At 44.0% G+C, this 18,933-nt stretch overlaps 1 long non-coding RNA gene across 1 annotated transcript; it reads right to left on the bottom strand.

Moving 5' to 3' along the window:
• Positions 1–1,747: 1,747 nt before the first annotated feature.
• LOC101714476 (uncharacterized) lies at positions 1,748–14,702 on the bottom strand. The gene is made up of 3 exons (XR_015439196.1): positions 7,023–14,702; positions 6,078–6,186; positions 1,748–2,333 (listed from the first exon to the last, which is right to left on the bottom strand). It is a non-coding gene; the product is annotated as an uncharacterized LOC101714476 (long non-coding RNA).
• Between the last annotated feature and the right edge of the window lie 4,231 nt (positions 14,703–18,933).

The raw sequence follows: 18,933 nt of genomic DNA, 5'->3' as shown, positions 1-18,933 counted from the left end.
CCTTCCTGCACTCCCTCCTGCCTAGATGAGTACCCTTGTCCCAGCCCAGCGAGGGGACCCCTGCACTGCCCCGTCCTCAACTCCGTCACTTTGTCAGCGGTTCTATAGGACTCTGTCCAAAATACCGTTGCATCATGATGAAATTTAGGACATGCCACCTCTAAATACAGCACCTTGGCATGCTGAATATTTTAAGCTGAAAGAATTTGAGAATGGCAGGTGGAAGAAGGACCCTCTGGCCTTCCCCTGAAGCAAGTCATAAGTTCTTCCTGTGAGACGGGAACCCCTTTCATACCCAGAGGAGAGGCGTGTCAACACCTCCAAAGATGGAGGGGTGCTGGGGGGATACGAAGCAACCGGACTTGTCCTATCTCACTTCCCACAACTACCCACTCTTCATCAAATCTGGTATAGACACTCAGGTCTAACCATTTCTTTAGGTCTGTTTTCTTTTTTTTGGTACCGGAGATCAAACTCAGGTCCTTGTGCTTGCATAGCAGGCGTTGAAACCACTGAGCTACATCCCTGGCCCTTTAGGTCTGTTTTCTTATGAAGGCTCCCACATCATATAAAGCTTATATGAAGCAAATGTGCATGTTTTTTTCTTGCTAATTTGTCTTTTGCTACAGAAGGGCAGAAGAAAAGGGATCTTTTTCCTCCTCTCTGTCACCTTATAGAGGTCCTATGTTTTACACCAGGTGCGACTGATAATATTTGTGAAGCTGCCATAGTACATGAGGGACTTGAATGTTCCAGGGGGTTCTGAAATAAAAGGCTTGATGACAAAGCAAGAAGGCTATTTTAAACCTATTAAAATGTCCCTCGGGATTCTCGAGGGCAATGGAGGTTCCATACCCCAAGGGCTAACAGTGGATTCATTGAAATCTCAGCAAACACAGAAAGCATCCTGTAGTGCAGTTACTATAATAACTATGTGAAAAGCCATGTTTGGGGATTCAGAATCCTCTCACATGTGTCACTCATTTCCTGTTACCGATGTCAGGTCCAAGATGACTGAGTGGAACCCCAGCCTGCTCTCAGGCTCTGCCGATGACCAGCACCAGAGGACTGGACCCACTCAGAACTCTTCCAGCCTCAGTTTCCTCAGCTGTAAGATGGAATAAACAACTCTTCTTCAGGGTTGTTGTGACAATGAAATGAGAGACTGAAGTATGGAAAAATCCAACAATGCAGTGCCTGGCATGAAGTCAGCACACAATAAATTGGTAGCTCTTATTATAATAACTAATTGCTGTACTGCTGATTTGAGAAGCTAAATATAGAATTGAAACTCTGGCAGGCAGCAGGAGAACTGGGCTGAGAGAAAGAAGACTTTTTGAGACTGATGATTTGATTGTTCCAACAAGCCCTCTTAAAACTTCCATTTATTTTGGTTGCACACTGAATACTGTCCATGTTGATAACTGCTGTGAATAATTAAGTGACAATGGCTTCCAGTGATGTTCTTGTGGCACATGTGTGATTAGCTAAATATATCTTTTATAACCCTTTCTGTATTAAGCCACACAAAACCTAAATTCCTAACACTGTAAAACTAAGTTGGCAGAGTGATGTAATTATACAAACTAATAACCAGCAAAGAAACAACTTTCAGTATCATTAAATATTTCAGTCATAACTGGGGAGAAATGGTGTTCTCATATTGGCAGAATTGTTTTTAGTAAATGTTCTTGCTGTAATATAACATCATATAGAAATATGCACAAAGCATAAACAGACAGCTTCATGGACTTTCACAAAACGAACACAGCCTTTTAACCAACACAGAAATCAAGAAACATAGCAACGCCATTATTCCAGAAGCCCTTTCATCCCCCTTCCTGGCTAATTTCCCCTTCCCTTTGTTTGTCTTTTGTTGGTTTTTTTTTGGTACCGGGGATCGAACTCGGGTCCTTGCGCTTGGGAGGCAGGCACCCCCTTCCCTTTCTTTCCCTTCTCTCCTCCTCCTTCCTCTTTGAGATACAATTTACAAGCCATAAAATGTAACCACTGTAAGTATACATAGTATAGTTTAGATCTAGAAGGTTCCCCAAAGGCCCAGATGTCGAAGTTTGCTCCCCAGCTTGTCAATTTTGTGAGGTGGTGGAAACTTTAAGAGGTGGGGTGTCGTGGGAAGGCTTCACGTCACCGGAGTGCTTCCTCAGAGGGGGTGGTGGGGCCTTGGCCATGAAGCAAAGAGTTTGGCCCCAACACATGGTCCTACCATAAAATGCTACCAGAGGTCCAAAAGCAACGGGGCAAATCAGTCATAGACTGAAATCTCCACAACCAGCAGCTCAAGCCCAGGATGTCATAGATATTATTGCTTAGATCTAGAGAAGATTTAAAAATTAATCAATGTAAGGAAATATATTACTAATAATACAGTACACAGATAACAAAAATAGCAAAAGTGTGCATACAAATGATTGAAGCTAATAAAAATCATACACTTAGATCCAGAGAGAGAAATAACTTCTGGGAGCCTTGAAATTCTCTGCATAGCCATTAATACCCAGCCTTAAAAAAAATAACAATCAGAATTCTAAGTCATTGAGACAGTTTATTGACTATTTCAATACTTTTTTATTGAGTGCCTTCTATATGTGCGAGATGCTAAGTAAATGTTCATTTATAAGTTCTATTCTAACTTTTTAATGTATTTACATTATAAATATTTCTTAAAGGAATTTAGTGGATTAAGCTAAGTAAGAAAATGTCTATAGAGCCTTAAGAGAATGACGGAGGGCTGGCCTTTTCCTTTCTGACCCAGGCAACAGTGGGGGTGTGGGAGTATGGAGGGCAGAGTCCGGGCCTTCAGAGACTTAGAGGTGAAGTCAGCAAGGATAGAAACAAATAAGATGAGCAGTAACTGTAAAGCATGGCAGAAAGATTCCCAGGCACCTGGTGACACATAGTAGAGTATGGGCATATACTCTACTGCATGCAGTGGCTGCCAGAACAGCCTTGGCCTAACAACAGGAACCGGAGCTCAGGGAGGTGAAAGTGTCTACACACTGAGAGATCTGGCTCAAGGGTGGGTAGAATTTTGACAGGCAGGGAAGAAAAGGGGTGAGGGTGGTTCTAGCAAAGTCCAAAGCAAAACAGAGGAAAGCATACTCCAGGCTTGGTGGGTTGACCTACTGACTACTGCAGAGTCGGCAACAGGACTAGAAGGACCAGCTCCAATATTCCCCACCCACAAACAACTATGCAGTAGACACCCTAAAAAACAAGAGATGTGGTGCTTGCTTAGCATATACAAAGCTCTGGGTTTAGTCCTCAGCCCTACCAGAGTCCAGGGTGGGAGAGGGGATCCAAACGTTTAAGCTGCCCCAATTGTTTGAGGGAGTGGGAGGTACAGAGCGGAGATAAAAGGATGGGTGGATGGATGGTGGCTGGGTGGGTGGATGATGATGATGAGTGGCTGGCTGGCTGGCTGGCGGAAAGCAGGAGGGGAGGTGGCATTATGTACCCCACATCTATCCTGGTAGCATAGGCCTAGAATTAAAGTTCAATATATTACGTGTTTGCCTTGACATCTGGTAAAATTGGCCTAGCCACGAGATCTGTTCCTTCTCTGGTCCCTTGCCAATCAGCCTGTCTTTTCACAAGGAGCAGGCACAGTTTCTGCTCCTCCTGAGTAGCAGGGAGGCCCACAGGAGAAGGAAGGCCACACTGTTATTCCAGCCAGCTCCCTTCCATGAGGACTAAGAGCCACCTCAACCTCTTTGATACTATTCCCGAAGACCCTGGATATTTGCTCTGTCCCCAAGCACAGCCACCACGGGCATATGGTAGCCTCCTCCCCTGAGCACATGTAACTAATAAACGCCTATCAGCCCCCCCGTCCAGTGTCAGAGGTTGTATCTTTGGTCATCCCATATCCAGGCAACAGGGTGAAGAGGAGGCAATGAAAATAGTCCTCCATTTTTCTTTGCTAATACAGCCTGGACTTTGTTCAAGGAAACGTCCTCCCCAACATGACTTAGGAAAAGGTCACCTCATCCCTGGCTCAGAAATAAATCCTAATTGCTTTAATTCCATCTTACTGATTCCATTCGACTCTAGCATGTGACCCAGTTCTGCTCATTAAAATGTGAGGACAGAGCTGATGGGAACTTTCCAGGGAAGATGTCCTGGCTCCTACTGAGGGGACACTGAAATAAAAGGACCCTATCTGCCTCTCTCAGAATGGTAGTTCCCTTTACCCAGGCTCTCACCTTCTGCAGTTTCAGTTACCTACAGTCAACCATGGCTGAAAATATTACATGGAAAATTTCAGAAGTAAGCAACTCATAAGTTTTAAACTGCAGACATTCTGAATGGTGTTATAAAATCTTGTGCCACCCTGCTCTGACCTGCTGGGGTCATGAATGGTCCTGCTGTGCAGTGGACTTGCTACCCACGTGCTAGTCACTTAGCAGCCATCTTGGTTATCACATGACCATCATGGTACTGTGGTGCCTGTGTCCAGGTGACCTGTAGTTTACTATAATGGCCCCAAAGAACATATTAGCAACTTCGATGTGCCAAAAAGTGCTTCCTATAGGTGAAAAGCTAAAAGTGCTTAACTTAAGGGAAAAAAAAATCATACATTGAGGCGTTAATATCTCACTTCAGGAAGGTATTTTGAGAGAGAGGGCCTACACGGACACAACTTTTATTACAAGCTGCTGTTATAACCTATGATTTATTATTAGTTACTGTGGTTAATCTCTTAGTGTCTAATTCATAAGTCAGGCTTTTCACAGGTAGTGTATATAGGAAAACCGTAGCCTAAACAGGGTTAGCACTATCTGCACTTTCACAAATCCTCTTGGTGTCTTGAACATCTTCCCCGTGCTAATAGGGCCCTCCTGGGTATGGCTGGGTCCACTCGTGGTGTTCTCACCTGCTTCTCTGGTGAACCTGTACCCTACTCTCAGAGGAAGCTGAAAAAGACATGGGAAAATCTGGCTCTTTTTTTTTTTGTACCGGGGATCGAACTCAGGACCTTGTGCTTGCAAGGCAGGCAGTGGAACCACTGAGCTAAACCCCCGGCCCAAAATCTGGGTCTTAATGACCATCACTGAGCACTGAATCACTGCTCACACCTTCAGTTAATGTGTTTTTTTATCGTCTGAGCCATTTTGAGCCAGCATTTTCTCTTCCTCACAACTGAAAACGTCTTACTGATACACAGTATCAGCTTTAAACTGTACTGGTAAACATGAATTCCTAATTTCATCCAAAGGGATGGCATGCGATATACAGGATTTTACAGAAGAACCTTAAGATTAGTTTAAATTGATAAGATAATCTGATAAGGTTGACTTAATTGACAGAGATTGGAAGTAGACGCTGAATGCCTGCTGACATTTCTGCCGTCCCCAAAGTAGGTGCTATTATTGCTCTTATTTGATGAGGAGGAAATAGAGGGTCAGAGAGCCATGTAACCAGTCCAGGTCACACAGACAGCAAGTATCTGGGATTTAGAACCCAGGTCTGTCTGTCTGTCAGTCTGTCATGCCCAAACCCTGCAGAGGCTCCCACCCTGAGCAAATTAGACTGGGAACTGTCTGGGAGACCAAACTGAAGGAAGAGTTGGAGTCCCAGTACCTAACTTTTTTTTTTTTTTAAGTAGAACTAAAAGGACTTTCTCTATTTTTTTAGAGTACAATGCTGCCAATGATGTCTTTCTTTTTCTGCCACATAGGATTCACATACAGGAGTGAAAATGCAAAATCATTTGTGCAATGTATAATCAATCAGTCAACAAGTATGCACTGAGCTTATAACACAGGCCTGGCAGCTGGGCTAACCGCTGGGTGCTGTGTTTTATAGTCCCACCAAGAGCTGGGCAGGACTATAGAATAAAATCCAAGCCAAGGTGAGAATAAGCATAAAAGTATAATTTAAAAATACCCTAGCAGGTTTATAGCACCAGTGTCTTGTTGTTGTTGTTGTTGTTGTTTTTGGTACCGGGGATCGAACTCAGGACCTTGTGCTTGTGCAGCAGGCGCTGGAGCCACTGAGCTAAATCCCCGGCCCTCAGCGTTTTTCAAGTATCTAAGATAGAGTGAGGTTATACCTACGGTTTTGGGCTCTAGCATCAGGAAGCCTGGGATTCAAGTCCCAGTTGTTGTCACTTGCTTCGTGACCATGAACAAAGTTTCTTATCTCACCGAGCCTCAGTTTTCTGAGCTGTAAAAGGAAAAAATATTAATACTTCATGCAGAAGTGCCAGATCCAGTCGGAACTCAACAGATATTAGAGAATATTACTTGTTACCATTTTTTAATTCCTTTTGAAAAAGATGTCTACAACCCCCCACCCCCAACCTGGAAACAGAGAGCTAGGCTAAAAGGAGAGCTAGCCACAGGCCCTGAACCTGCTAGAAGGTGTTAATCCTTGCCATGGGTGCTTTCTGTTTTCTTCTCTCCTTCCCTTCCAGCCAGTGAGGGAGCTGACTGGGAACATGCTCCAGAGTGTGGAAGCTGATGCAAGGAGGGACCAGCATCCTCAGACAGGCCTGGGATGGCAGGAAAGCCACGGTGGAACCCAGAACCAACGGGCCACACTGGCAGGACCAACAGATCCTTCAGCCAGCTCCGTGGACCCATGACCCAGAGCGGCTCATCCCCTCCTTCCCTTGGCCTTGCCCCAGTCCGAAGAGCCTCCGGAATTCGGTCTGTGCATGTGTTGCTGGGATGGGAATGTGCCCAGGGAAAGGCTGCAGTTAGAGGTTCAGCACTGAGCTCGAGAAAAGAAAGGTTTAGCTCTTGTCCACCTGAATTGTAGACTGAGCTTCAGCCCAGCTCCAGCGGGTATGAAGATTCCGAGTGGTCACACAGTCCCCAGGAGATGCAGGGTGGAAACAAGCTCCACAGGACTCAGCGAGGAGCAGGGATGAAGCTAAACCTGCAGGAGAGGCCGTGGCCTCTGACCAGAAGGAAAGGCAGCAAATGGCCCAGGCCCCTGCTGTGGGCTTGGGCACACACAAGGAAGCAGATGATGAGCAAAGGAACAAATAAACCCACCTGGCAGAAAACTGCCACTGCTCACAGCTGTTCACACTCAACGCTTGCAAAATCCAGCGATTGGGGTTTGCAGCTAGGGTTTAGCAATTAAAACTGTTATGTGGTACACCTTCCTGGTTTAAAGTGGCAAAGGCAGAAGGCCTGTGAATGTGTGGATTTGACACCACAGCCTTCTGCGCAAACATCTGACTCACTCTGCCTCTCTAGGGGGGAAGAAGCCAGCTCAGGTTTCACCATTAACCCCCAAAGCCCTGCTGTCAGTTCTTTCTCAGAAGCCAAGGAACAAAGCAAATCTCTTTAAATCGGTGCTGACAGCCTAAACCGAAGTTTATGAAGTTTCAGGCCACAGAGGAGGCTCAGGGCTCCCAGGGTACACTCTGAGAGGTGAGGGCTCTCAAATGAACCAGAACCCAGACTCCAGCGTTTTCATCACTGTAACATTTACTTTTGGAGAGCCTGGGGAAATAGATCTGCGAGATGACAGAACATTAACCTTTGTTACTGCAAAGTCTGGGCTGTCCCTCCCCATCCCCCCCCAAAAGATACTCCTGATCTCCAGTATAGCCCCAGGAAAGGTCAAAAAAGTGAAGAGCACTGACAGCAGTGAAATCTCCAGAAATCTCAGCTTCCAGAACCCTAGCTACCATCTCTGTGTATTTTTGAGTTAGGGTTTTGCTAAGTTGCCCAAGCTGGGCTCAAACTTGTGATCTTTGTATCTCAGCCTCCCAGAGTGCAAGGATTACAGGCATGCACCACCATACCTAGCTGGCATGGGCATTTTTTGCCTCAGAAACTCAGGCTGAACAGAGGTTGAGGAATTTCTGGCAACAGATTTCTGAGTGTTTCATGAACGGTGACTGCTGCCCATGTTACCTGACGAGTCTATTCATTCAATGTAGCAAGCATCTGTTGGTTACTGTTTGGAGCCCGTCATGGTTGTCTGTGTCCTAGTGGGGAGCAGAGCCTCAACTTCCCCTGTGGACATCAGAGAGGCTCCTGATTCCCTCTCACCACCTCCGGCAAGCAGGAGTGTGACCTGCGCTCAACCAATAGGGCATTCTCACCAAGCCCTGTAGTAATCTAGGCCTATAGTAATCTAGCCCTATAGTAATAAAGCCCTGTCTCCATGGGAGATCAGAGTATGACGCCCTCAAACAGCCCCCAAATAAAGACAGTAGAGCTGCCTGCAGTTGACAAGAAAGCAGATGCAGGAAAGCTCTTTGTCTTCACTGCTTGCCTGAAGGCAGGACACAGAGTTACAGAAAGAAGAGGTATCCTATCCCCTTTCTCTCCACTCAAGATGACTACAGCCCTTCAGATGCCACAGGAGGAATCTGTGACTGGCAAGTGGGACTCAAAGTCCTTTCTCTTTTCTCTTTCAAAAAATGTACTGTTCTCTTTCGAAAACGTTACATCAGCTGAATTCAAAGCCAACTTTTCAAGAACTGCTCACTCCCTGAATATCCCCTGTGGATATTTGAAATATATGTGTTAATGAACTTTTATTTTTCTCTTGTTAATCTGTCTGTTAGAAGAATCCGTTCCAACTAAGAATTTACAAGGATTGAGGAAAATTGTTTTTCCTTTCCTATGTGCTCCGTTCTGCCATGGCTGCCATATTGCTTCTGCCCCCAAACACTCTCCGGACCAGAGCCGTGTATCCTAAAGAGCAGTTTGCCAGGTGACCAGTTCACTCATTAACCAATTTGGGTAATGAACAACTGGCTTAGAATTTAGACTTCTTCTCAGTATTTTTGCAGTACCTTTGGAGGCTCTATTCAGGGCCTTGAACATGCTAGGCAAGTACTTTACCACTGGACTATTTCCCTGGCCTTTTAAGAATTTAAAAATTAATTTCCTCAAAGGGTTTTTCCCCTGCTATATTTCGTATTTCTGATTAAGTATTTATGAAATGTGCTGACTTTTATAAACAATGGAATTGTCCTTTATTGTTGCGGGAGTCTTTTGGTAACATATCAACCTTGGAACACTCAGTAAGGGACATTTTATAAGTTTATAAACAGCATCTTTCTTCTGAGTTTTATGCAAGAGACCCTTCCTGAATCTGATGTTCGAGATACAAAGCTCAGGGCCGGGGATTTAGCTCAGTGATTCTGCTGCCTGCCTCCAAAGCTCAAGGTCCCGAGTTCAATCCCCAGTACCAAAAAAAAAAGATACGAAGTTCAGAAATTAATCCCAGGTTTTAAGCACAAAATGAGTGCATTTGGTGAGTAACTAATTTGATGTTAGGGACAAGATGAAGCCAGCAAGCTCCTAACAATCTGATATTTAATGTCCAACTAAAATGAAGAATGTACTAGGCCAGGGTTGGAGGGTTGGAGATGTAGCTCAGTGGTAGAGCACTTGCCTAGCATGTATAAGGTCCTGGCTTCAACCCCCAGCAGCACAAAAAGAAAAAAATGCGTATATAATAGTAAACAAAATGTGTCACACTGGCTTCTTTATATTCCATTCAAGCCCATAAACGAGTATTGAGTTTGACTGAAGTGACAAAAACATTTCTTTAATGCTAGCCACATGCCCAAGACTGGGCTGAGCAGTGTACTTGGGGTTTCTCTTTGGGGCACTTTAAGGCCACATCTTTGTTCACTACCATATCTATCTGCACAGTGACTGAAAGGCTCTGTTAGGGGATATTGTTGGGTGTTACCTGTGCCCTCAACGTGCAGGTGGGGAAATGCAGGCTGAGTAATTGGACAGGGCAGCATGACCCCGGAGCTGGGTCTCCTAACATAGGTGAGTGTGACCTCACCCTGTGCTCTAACAACCAAAGCCTGGCACTGAGGGTGGGGTGTGCAGGTACAAGATCCCGAGGTAGGACGGTTCTAAATGACTCTAACCCTCAGTGACTTTATTATTCAGAATGTGGGAGCAGAACATTCCAGAACAGGCCTGAGCTCCTCAGGCAGCCTTGGTCAGAGTACAAAGGTACTCTCGGTCAGAGATGAAAGGTACAGTCAGGTGGCCTGTGCAATTTGTTCACTGCAGCTTCCAACAAAAGGTTAGGCTAAACCAGGAGTGGAGGCATACACCTGTAATCTGGGAGGCTGAGTCAGGAAGACAGCAAGTTTGAGCTCAGCCTGGGCAATTTAGTGATTTAGCAAGACCCTGTCTCAAAATAAAAATTAAAAAAATTTCAAAGAAAGGGTTAGCTGGATAGTGATGGAAGAATCATTCTGATAAAATAAGAAGTTAAATGTGGCATGGGCCAGCAAAGAGATTCATATTGACCTGCCTTTTTCTCCTCATCTAATATATATTAAATTTCTCTAGAAAAGAAAAGTGTCTCAGATTCTCATGTGCCTTTGGCCTAGCACCACTGTGTTAACAGTAGTCTGTAACATTCTGTATAAAAAGAAAACTGTGGTTGGAAATGTAAAAGGGTGCAGCATTCTGGAAAATAATTTAGCAGTTTTTCAAAAAACTAAGCATACACTTATCTTACAACCTACAAAGCATACTCTTGGGCATTTATCCCAGAAAAATGAAAACTTAAGTTCACACCAAAACCTGTCCATGATTGTTCACAGCAGCTTCATTTGTTTTGGTTTTTTTTTTTTTTTTTTTTGGGTACCAGGGATCAAACTCAGGTCCTGGCGCTTGCACAGCAGGCGGCGAAACCACTGAGCTAAATCCCCGGCCAGCAGCTTCATTTGTAATAGCACCAAACTGAAAATAGCTCAAAGATTCAATAATACTTATGGGACTGATCAAAGAAATTGTGGTACATCCACACCATGGAATATGTACAAGTCAACAACTTGCATGAATATTAAGGGTATTATGCTAAGTGGTAAAAACCCATCTCATACTGTATGATTGCTTCCATATAGTATCTCAAAATGACACAATTTGAAATGAAACAATTATAGATTATCATACTTTTGGTTTTTTTTCTCGTTACCGGAGATCAAACTCAGGACCTTGCACTTGCAAGGCAGGCGGCAGAAACACTGAGCTAAATCCCTGGCAACCTTACCTTTATATCTTCATAATCTTCCATTTTATAAGTGTACCATATGCTTTTTAGTCCAGATCCAAACCCATACATATTTCCCTTTTTGTTATTATAAATATTATTAGAAGTAGTTGCCATGAATTTTTGCCCACTTTTTTGTGTGACTTTGAAGTACAAATTCCCTGAAGTGGCAAAATTGATTTTAACAGCTATGGTATATTGCTAATTTATGCTATATTTTAAAGCAACAGACAAATTTTTAAGCATCTCAAAATTCTGAAGATAGATATTTATATACATCGTCTAAATGGCAAAAATCCTTAGTCTACTCCAAGTTACTATACACATTCAACATTAGTAAAACAATATTTCTACTTGGCTAAACTAATCTTTTATATACTAGTATGATGCAAATATGTTTAAAAGGACCACACTGCCAGGTGTAGTGGTGCACACCTGTAATCCCAGCATTTGGGAGGCTGAAGCAGGAGGATCACTGTGAATTCAAGGCCAGCCTGAGCTACATATCAAGACCCTGTCTCAAAAAATCAAATAATAACAACAACAACAACAACAACAAAAATAGGACCACACTCACTATTTTAATAGTTTATAATTACACAAATCCAGAGATAATATGGTGAAATCTTATCTCGCTACATATAACTGGCCAGGCATGGTGGTTTATGCCTGTAATCCCAGCACTCGGGAGGCTGAGGCAGGAGGATGGATTGGAGTTCAAGGCCAGCCTGGGCTATCTAATGAGTTCAAGGCCAGCCTGAACTACAGAGTGAGATCTTGTTTCCAAATAAATAAATAAGTAAATAAACAACTATACACAGGAAAGACCAGCATTATGACTGATCCACAGAAATATCTTCCCACTCCAGGGATATAAAATCAGTGCTAATATATTAAACAAAATTAGTTTCCTTCCGTGAAAATATCTAAGCTCATCAGATAATCAGCATCAAAATAGTTGGGATAGGAGGAGGTGTCTCTTTTGTATCTGGAAAGGGGGTGTTTTATTTATCCTCTAAAGTTCACCATACAGTATGTGAGTAGGGCTTCTTCAACTACTTTCCCTTTTTCAGCCTGTGCTACTGCAAAGCCAAAACGTAAGCTCTTTGTGTATTTTGCAGCCCAGAGAAAAATGGCTAAGGGCAGGGAACATAAGAGTTGATACTTCTGGAAGCCACACAACTATCTCACGAGTCACAGGTTAGCAGCCTTACCAGAGGTTCCCGCACCTTGGGCTGCAAGGCTGCAGTGAATCCGAGAGGGCGCCCTCTATGGATGTCCCTGGGTAACAAAATACAGCTAGAGCATCCCTAATCGGAAAATCCCAAATCCCAAACTGCTGTCAAAACACAGATGCACAAAAATCACTGTATAAAATGACCTTCAGGCTACGGGTTGTACATGAAACAAAGGAATTTCTGGTTTGGTTTTAGGTCTCATCCCCAAGATAATTATGTATATGCAAATATTCCAAAATCTGGGGGAAAAAATTCAAAATCTAAAACACTTCTTGTCCCAAGATTTAAGCGATATTCAATGTGTAACCTCTCTCACTTGAGAAAGAGCGCGTGGGAATTCACCTCAGTGGCTTTTTCTGAACAGCCATGCTTCTGAAGCTGTCAAAACCAAAATTCAGCAATGAGCTGCGCACTGCATCAGGGGTATCTGTGGCAGTCAACCCCACGGCAGTGGAGGACGGGTGTCCCTGGGGTGAGATTTTGTACAAGTCCCTCTGCCCCAGAACCTGGGTCTCCTCCTGGGATGACCCTGAGCAAAGGGTAGGTGTCTGGGAAGACCTGCACTGGCTTCACCACCTCTCTCTGTCTTCTGCCTTTTTCCCAGGGTGGAGAGAGGGGATATGGGTGTATGGTGGCCCCTATCCTGGGACCTGAATCGTGGCTTAACTAATAATAAAAACTCATTAGAAAAGTGTAAAAAACATTCTATCAATGAGACACCAGAAATAGCAAATGGACCTGTGCGTGTGCGTGCGCATGCGCGTGTGTGTGCGTGCTTGCAAACTGAGTACCTCCCAGAAAGCAGATGGCGATGGGGGAGACACTTTCCCCTTCCTTAACTGTTTTTTTCTAGTACCGGGGATCAAACTCAGGACCTCAGGACCTTGCGCTTGTCAGGCAGGTGCAGCGCCACTGAGCTACATCCCGGCCCTCCCTTAATTTTTTTGAAAAACTTTCAAACGGAAAACTTGGGACCATAGTGCAATAAATTCTCACCATGCAGGTTCCCCAGCTGTTATGTCTTGTGTCTGGATGTCTCCCCAAAGCCTCATGCGGTCATAGGGCTTCTTCAGAGGTGGCTGAATCTAGTGTGTGTGACAAGGGAGTGTGGTTACTAAATCAGTCCACTGATTGGTTTGGCACCACCCTAATCCCAGTTGTCTGGATAAAATAAAAGGGGCAGAAAGACGCTGTTAAATTCCCTTGTTGCTTTTGCTACCATGTGGGCGCCCCTCTGCCATCTGCCACCCTGCCTTGGAGCCAGCCGATTATGGACTGAAACCCCTACAAACTGGGAGCTAAATAAACCCCTTACCCCTTTAATTTTGGGTGTTTCGTATTTTGTCTCAGCAACAAGAGAAAAGTAACACACCTACTGTTACCATCTGGCATTTTTTGCTTGATATTAGTTTGCCTGAATGATGTGATTTAGATTCACATATAAAGTCTTTGTACCCTTTCAACTGCGCATATCATCTGGGCAACAAAATACAGGTTGACCATCCCCAATCTGAACTGCATGCATATCATCTATCTAAAGGCGTGTATTAATAATAACAGCTCCGAGAGTAGTGAGAGTGTTGAGTTAATGAGATGTATGCAAAACACCTGGCATGTGCCAAGCACTGAGTACCTGCCCAATAGATGCTAACACTGGGATCATTCTCAGATTTCTCTTCATTTGCTGATAGAGTCAACACACAGCTCTTGACTTCCTGGCTGCTCTGATTTGAGATGGGCAGTACAGATGAAGCAGACTGGGCTCCAGAAAGGGCTTCTGTGCAGCCCTCGTTCCACTTTTTATACTTCACTCAGCTTTTCAAAGGCTCCTGCAGGCCCAGGGCAGAGGCGATACTCACACCCTGCAGGAAAGCGGCAGGAGCCTCTAGGCAGGTGTTGCAGACAGGCCAGCGAGGTCGGAGGAGACCAAAGCTGACCATGGCATCAGCTGGTCTCAAGCTGCTCCAAGAAGACTGCCTACAACAGCTGCCTTTTCCCACAGATGACCCTGTATTAAGTTTGGCTATTTTCCGACATCAGAAAATGTAGTTAAACAGTATGTGGTAAAAACCAAGTAATTAGAGATTAAGTAGCTCTCCAAAATATCTACATCTATATTTATATCTCTATCTACATATATATCATATATTTTCTATATGCAATATAATACACATAAGTTTGTTAGCTTTCCATTACTGTAACAAATATCTAAGATAATCAACTTATAAAGATAAACGGTTTACTTTGGCTCACAGTTTTGGAGGTTTGGATCCATGCCGGGTTGCCCCTGTTGTTTTTTGGGGCCTGTGGCAAGGCAGTGCGCCATGGTGGAAGTGTGTGGTGAAGTGGAAGAGTGAAGGAAAAGAGAAATAGCAGAGGGGCTGGGCCCTCCTAATCCCCTTCAAGGCCACATCCCCAGTGACCTGGACACCTCCCACTAGGACTCACCTCTTAAAGCTTTCCCTTCCAAGCCAGGCGTGGTGGTGCGCTCCTGCAATCCCAGGACTCTGAGAGGCTGAGGCAAGATCACAGGTTCCAACCCAGCCTGGACAAGCTAGTGACTCACCAAGACTTTGTGACAAAAGGAAAAATAAAAGGAGCTGAAGATGTAGCTCAGGGCAAAGGGCCTGGGTTCAATCCTCAGTGCCCCCCCAAAAAAGGTTCTACTTTCCAATAGTGCCACAGGCTGGGAACCAACTTTTGTTAGCATATGGATCTTTGAGGACATTCCAGATCCAAACTATAGCAATATATTAACATCATATACTATATATAGTGTTTGTTAACATGTAACATATGTATTATCAAATGGTAAAGAGACTAACTGGGTGCCTCTTTATACAAATATATTCAGCATATATAACACATATAACACATATTATATTGCATATATGTTGTATTGCACATGTTATATATCACATATGTACATATATGCAAAATAGGGGAAACCAACAGTTTTTCCTCTCCATACTCACAGTCACCCTCAATACTTCCACCACGATATTCCTGCTGTGGAGCCAACTGACCATGGACTGAATCCCGTGAAAAAGTGAGCCAAATTAAGCCTCTCCTCCTTTAAGTTGTGGGTGTTGGGTACTGTGTCTCAGCAACAGGAGCGCTGACTGATACAGTTACTTAATACCTAACACAAGTAAATGTTATATAAATGGTCATTATATCTTAATGGCAAAAAATATGTTTGTACACAATATTCAGCACAGACACAATGTTTTAAAATATTTTTAACTGAAAATCAATTCCTGGCTATAGAGCCCATAGATATGGAGGCCTGGCTGTATTTATAATATACATATGTCTGCTGCTGTGACAGAATTCTTGAGACCTGGTTATTTACAAAGAATAGAGTTTGGTTCAGATTCATGGTTCTGGAGGTTGGGAAATTCATGAGCATGGTGCTGGAGTCTGCGTGATTCTGCTGAGGGCCTCGAGTCGCTTCAACCCATGCAGAAAGCTAAAAAGGAAGCAGACGTGGGGAAGAGAGAACATGAGGGGTGTTCTGGTTTAGACCTAAAATGTCCCCCAATTCTCACAGAGTCAGAGGTGGGCCTTTTGGAAGGTGATTAGATCATGGGTACCATGCTCCTCAGTAAATTAATCCACTGATGAGTTCAAAGCTGAACATGCTGTTAGTAGGAGGTGGGCCTGGTCAGAAAGGGAGATCACTGTGTGTGTGACCTGGAAGGGTATATTCTTGTCCCTGGCTTAACCCTCCTCTCTCTCCTTCCTGGCCACCATGGGGTAAACAGCTTTTCTCTCCCAGGCCCTTTTACCATTTTGTTCCTGCCTTGGAACCTGTCAACCATGGACTGAATCCTCCCAAAACATGAGTCAAAATAAACCTCTCCTCCTTTAAATTTCCCGTGTTGGGTATTTTGTCCCAGAGATGGAAAGATGAGTAATACAAGGGACAACCTTACTTTGTAACAACCCACCCTCAAGGTAAATGATCCAGTCCCAAGAGAGTGAGAACTCACTCCTGGGAGACAGTGTTAATCCATTTGGGAGGGCTCCACCCCCAGGACCCAGACACCTCCCACTAGGCCCCACCCTCTCACACTGCTGCTTTGAGGAATTAATATTCCAACCTATGAACTTTTGGGAGAAACAATCAAGCCACAGCAACATATATACACATAATAACAAACACAAAATATGGCAAATATGTGGTGAGATACGGACAAGATATATTTAGACATCTAGTTACAGCCTTTAGCTTGGTTTTTAGCCATTTAGTGTCATAGATTTGGTCATACCTCACCAGGGGCCATATCTCTTAATCTAAGTAAATCCACTGAGTTACCACTTGTTTTGCTGCCATGTCAAACAGGACTCAGGGGGCTCAGTTTTCCTGCCAAGTGCTCATGAGCCGAGACCTACTCCAGTTCTTGGAGACCCACTAGCCCCTCAAGGACCCTGCTTCCCAGCCAACCTGGCTCTGTGGTTGCTCTCCTTAGTGAGCACAGGCCCCTAAAAGCCACGTGTTTTCTTTTTTTTTTTCATTAAGTTTATTGGTACATTTTAGGTATATGATGACATTCATCATTGGGAATTTGTACCTTGGCATGATATACTGGTTCTTTCCTTTCCTCTACCCCTCCCAGTAGTTCCCCTTTCCCTTTTGACTTTTTCTTCCTATTTCACATTATCTATTACACATTCACATGTGTTTTTTTACCTCCTGAAGGCTGCTCTCCGAGGCCCAACTGACCCGACTTTGAGATTTCAGTCCCCAGGGATTCCTGTTCAGAATGAAAAATGGAGTCCTTTTGTTCCTCTCCCCCACCACTCTGCACTGAAAAATTTCAGACTCAGAATTACGAAGCCAAAGGGTGGTGGAGGTCTAAATAAAGGACAGATCATCACAACAGCCAAGGCTTGTTTTGCATATGGATGTCTAATTTTTTTCAACTTCATTTGGTGAAAAATTATCTTTTCTTCATTGACTTGCCTTTGGAGCTTTGTCTGAATCAGCTTTTTTTGAGACAGAGTCTTGCTATGTAGCCCAGGTAGGCCTTGAACTCACAGTAATCCTCCTGCCTCAGCCTCCCAAGTGCTGGGATTACAGGCATGTGCCACCATGCCCGGCTCAGTTGACCATTTTGATTGAGCTTATTTATAGATTTTTTTACTCTGATTGTTGAGCTGTGCATTTAGTATAGCTGTTTAGTAATTTTAAAAATCAGATAGTGTGAGTCCTCCAACACTGATGTTTTTCAAATTTGTTTTAGAACCAGTTTATCTGCATTTACAAAAAAATGTTGACCGAATTTCAGCTGGAATGGTGTTAAATCTTATACAGAACATATGAGAATAGTTACCAAAGAATTTTATCCTAACTGCACTGAATTTTCCAGCCCACGAGCCCAGCCGACAGGGGGCTTCCACTTACTATTAGGTCTTCTCTGATTTTTCTTCATCAGTGTTTTATACTTTTCAGGGTACAGGTCCTGCGAACATTTAGTAGATTTGTGCTTGTTTCTGTTTTTTAAACTATTACAAATGCTATGTAAATTGTTTTCAATTTCCAATCATTTACTGCCAGTATAGAAATACAATTTGATTTTCATGTGTTGACAGTAAGTCCTGCAACCTTCCCACACTCATTTATTTCTAGAAGCATCTCTGTAGATTATTCTGCATATATTACTATTTCGTCTGTGAAAGGGACTATATGATTTCTTCCTTTGCTGTAATACATATGTCTTTTGTTTGCTGTTCTTTCCTTATTGCCAGCCTACTACTACAGTATTGAATAGAAATTAGGAGAATGGATGTCCTTTCCTCGTTCCCCATCTCAGAGGGGAAACATTCAGTTTTTCACCTTTGAGAATGATATTTGCTTTAGGTGCTTCTTTAAGCAGCAGGATCAATGCTTAAAAATTTATTTGGTACCGGGGATTGAACTTGGGACCTTATGCTTGCAAGGCAGGCGCTGGAACCACTGAGCTAAATCCCCGGCCCAAGGTGCTTCTTTTTAATAGATGCCCCCATTCAGGGTAATGATGCTCCCTCCCTTCTGTTCCTAGTTTACAGATTCCTTTTATCATGAATGGCCTCTGAATTTTGTCAAGTGATTTTCCTGCACCGGGTTATTTCATTATGCCTTCTTTAGTCTGCTAGTATGAAGGATTACAGTGCACTACAAGGATGTTTGGGAGGTCTCAGGAATGAGTGAGGACTGAGTACACCGTCCTGCCTGACCTCCTAGGGGCAGGCTAATGAGCTTCAAGAAGCTGTCCTGATGGTCAGGAGTCTGGCATCTTCCTATAAAGCTTTACTGTAACGTCCTCCACGCAGGACCCCAACTTCTGCTTTAGGGAGCAGCGGGAAAAGGCAGGCAGTCCTAAATTCAGATCCTAGCCCATTTAAGCAATCTCTGCTACAGTTCACCCATCTGCAAAATGGAGAGAATGACACACGAATCACCCGCGAGGGTGACTCCGCGACAGGACCGACGGGGCACGCTCACAATACTTGGCACACAGCACCCCGAGTGCGTCAGGGAAGGCTGTCGCTTGCATCCCAAAGAACCAACGGACAGCGCAGTCCGGCGAAGGCGTGGCTCACTCTCACTCGCACAGTGGTGAGTTCGCCATCGCAGGTGTGCCAGCGCCACTCGGTCCCCACAGGTTTCCGGTACTCGCAGAGCGTG

The sequence above is a fragment of the Heterocephalus glaber genome, unplaced genomic scaffold, assembly GCF_053883595.1.
Source record: "Heterocephalus glaber isolate CG9 unplaced genomic scaffold, H.glaber_assembly_v1.0 deba00001472, whole genome shotgun sequence".
In the NCBI taxonomy this organism is placed as follows: Eukaryota; Metazoa; Chordata; class Mammalia; order Rodentia; family Bathyergidae; genus Heterocephalus; species Heterocephalus glaber.
Note: the sequence above shows the minus strand (reverse complement) of the source record. Positions and strands in the feature narration are given on the sequence as shown.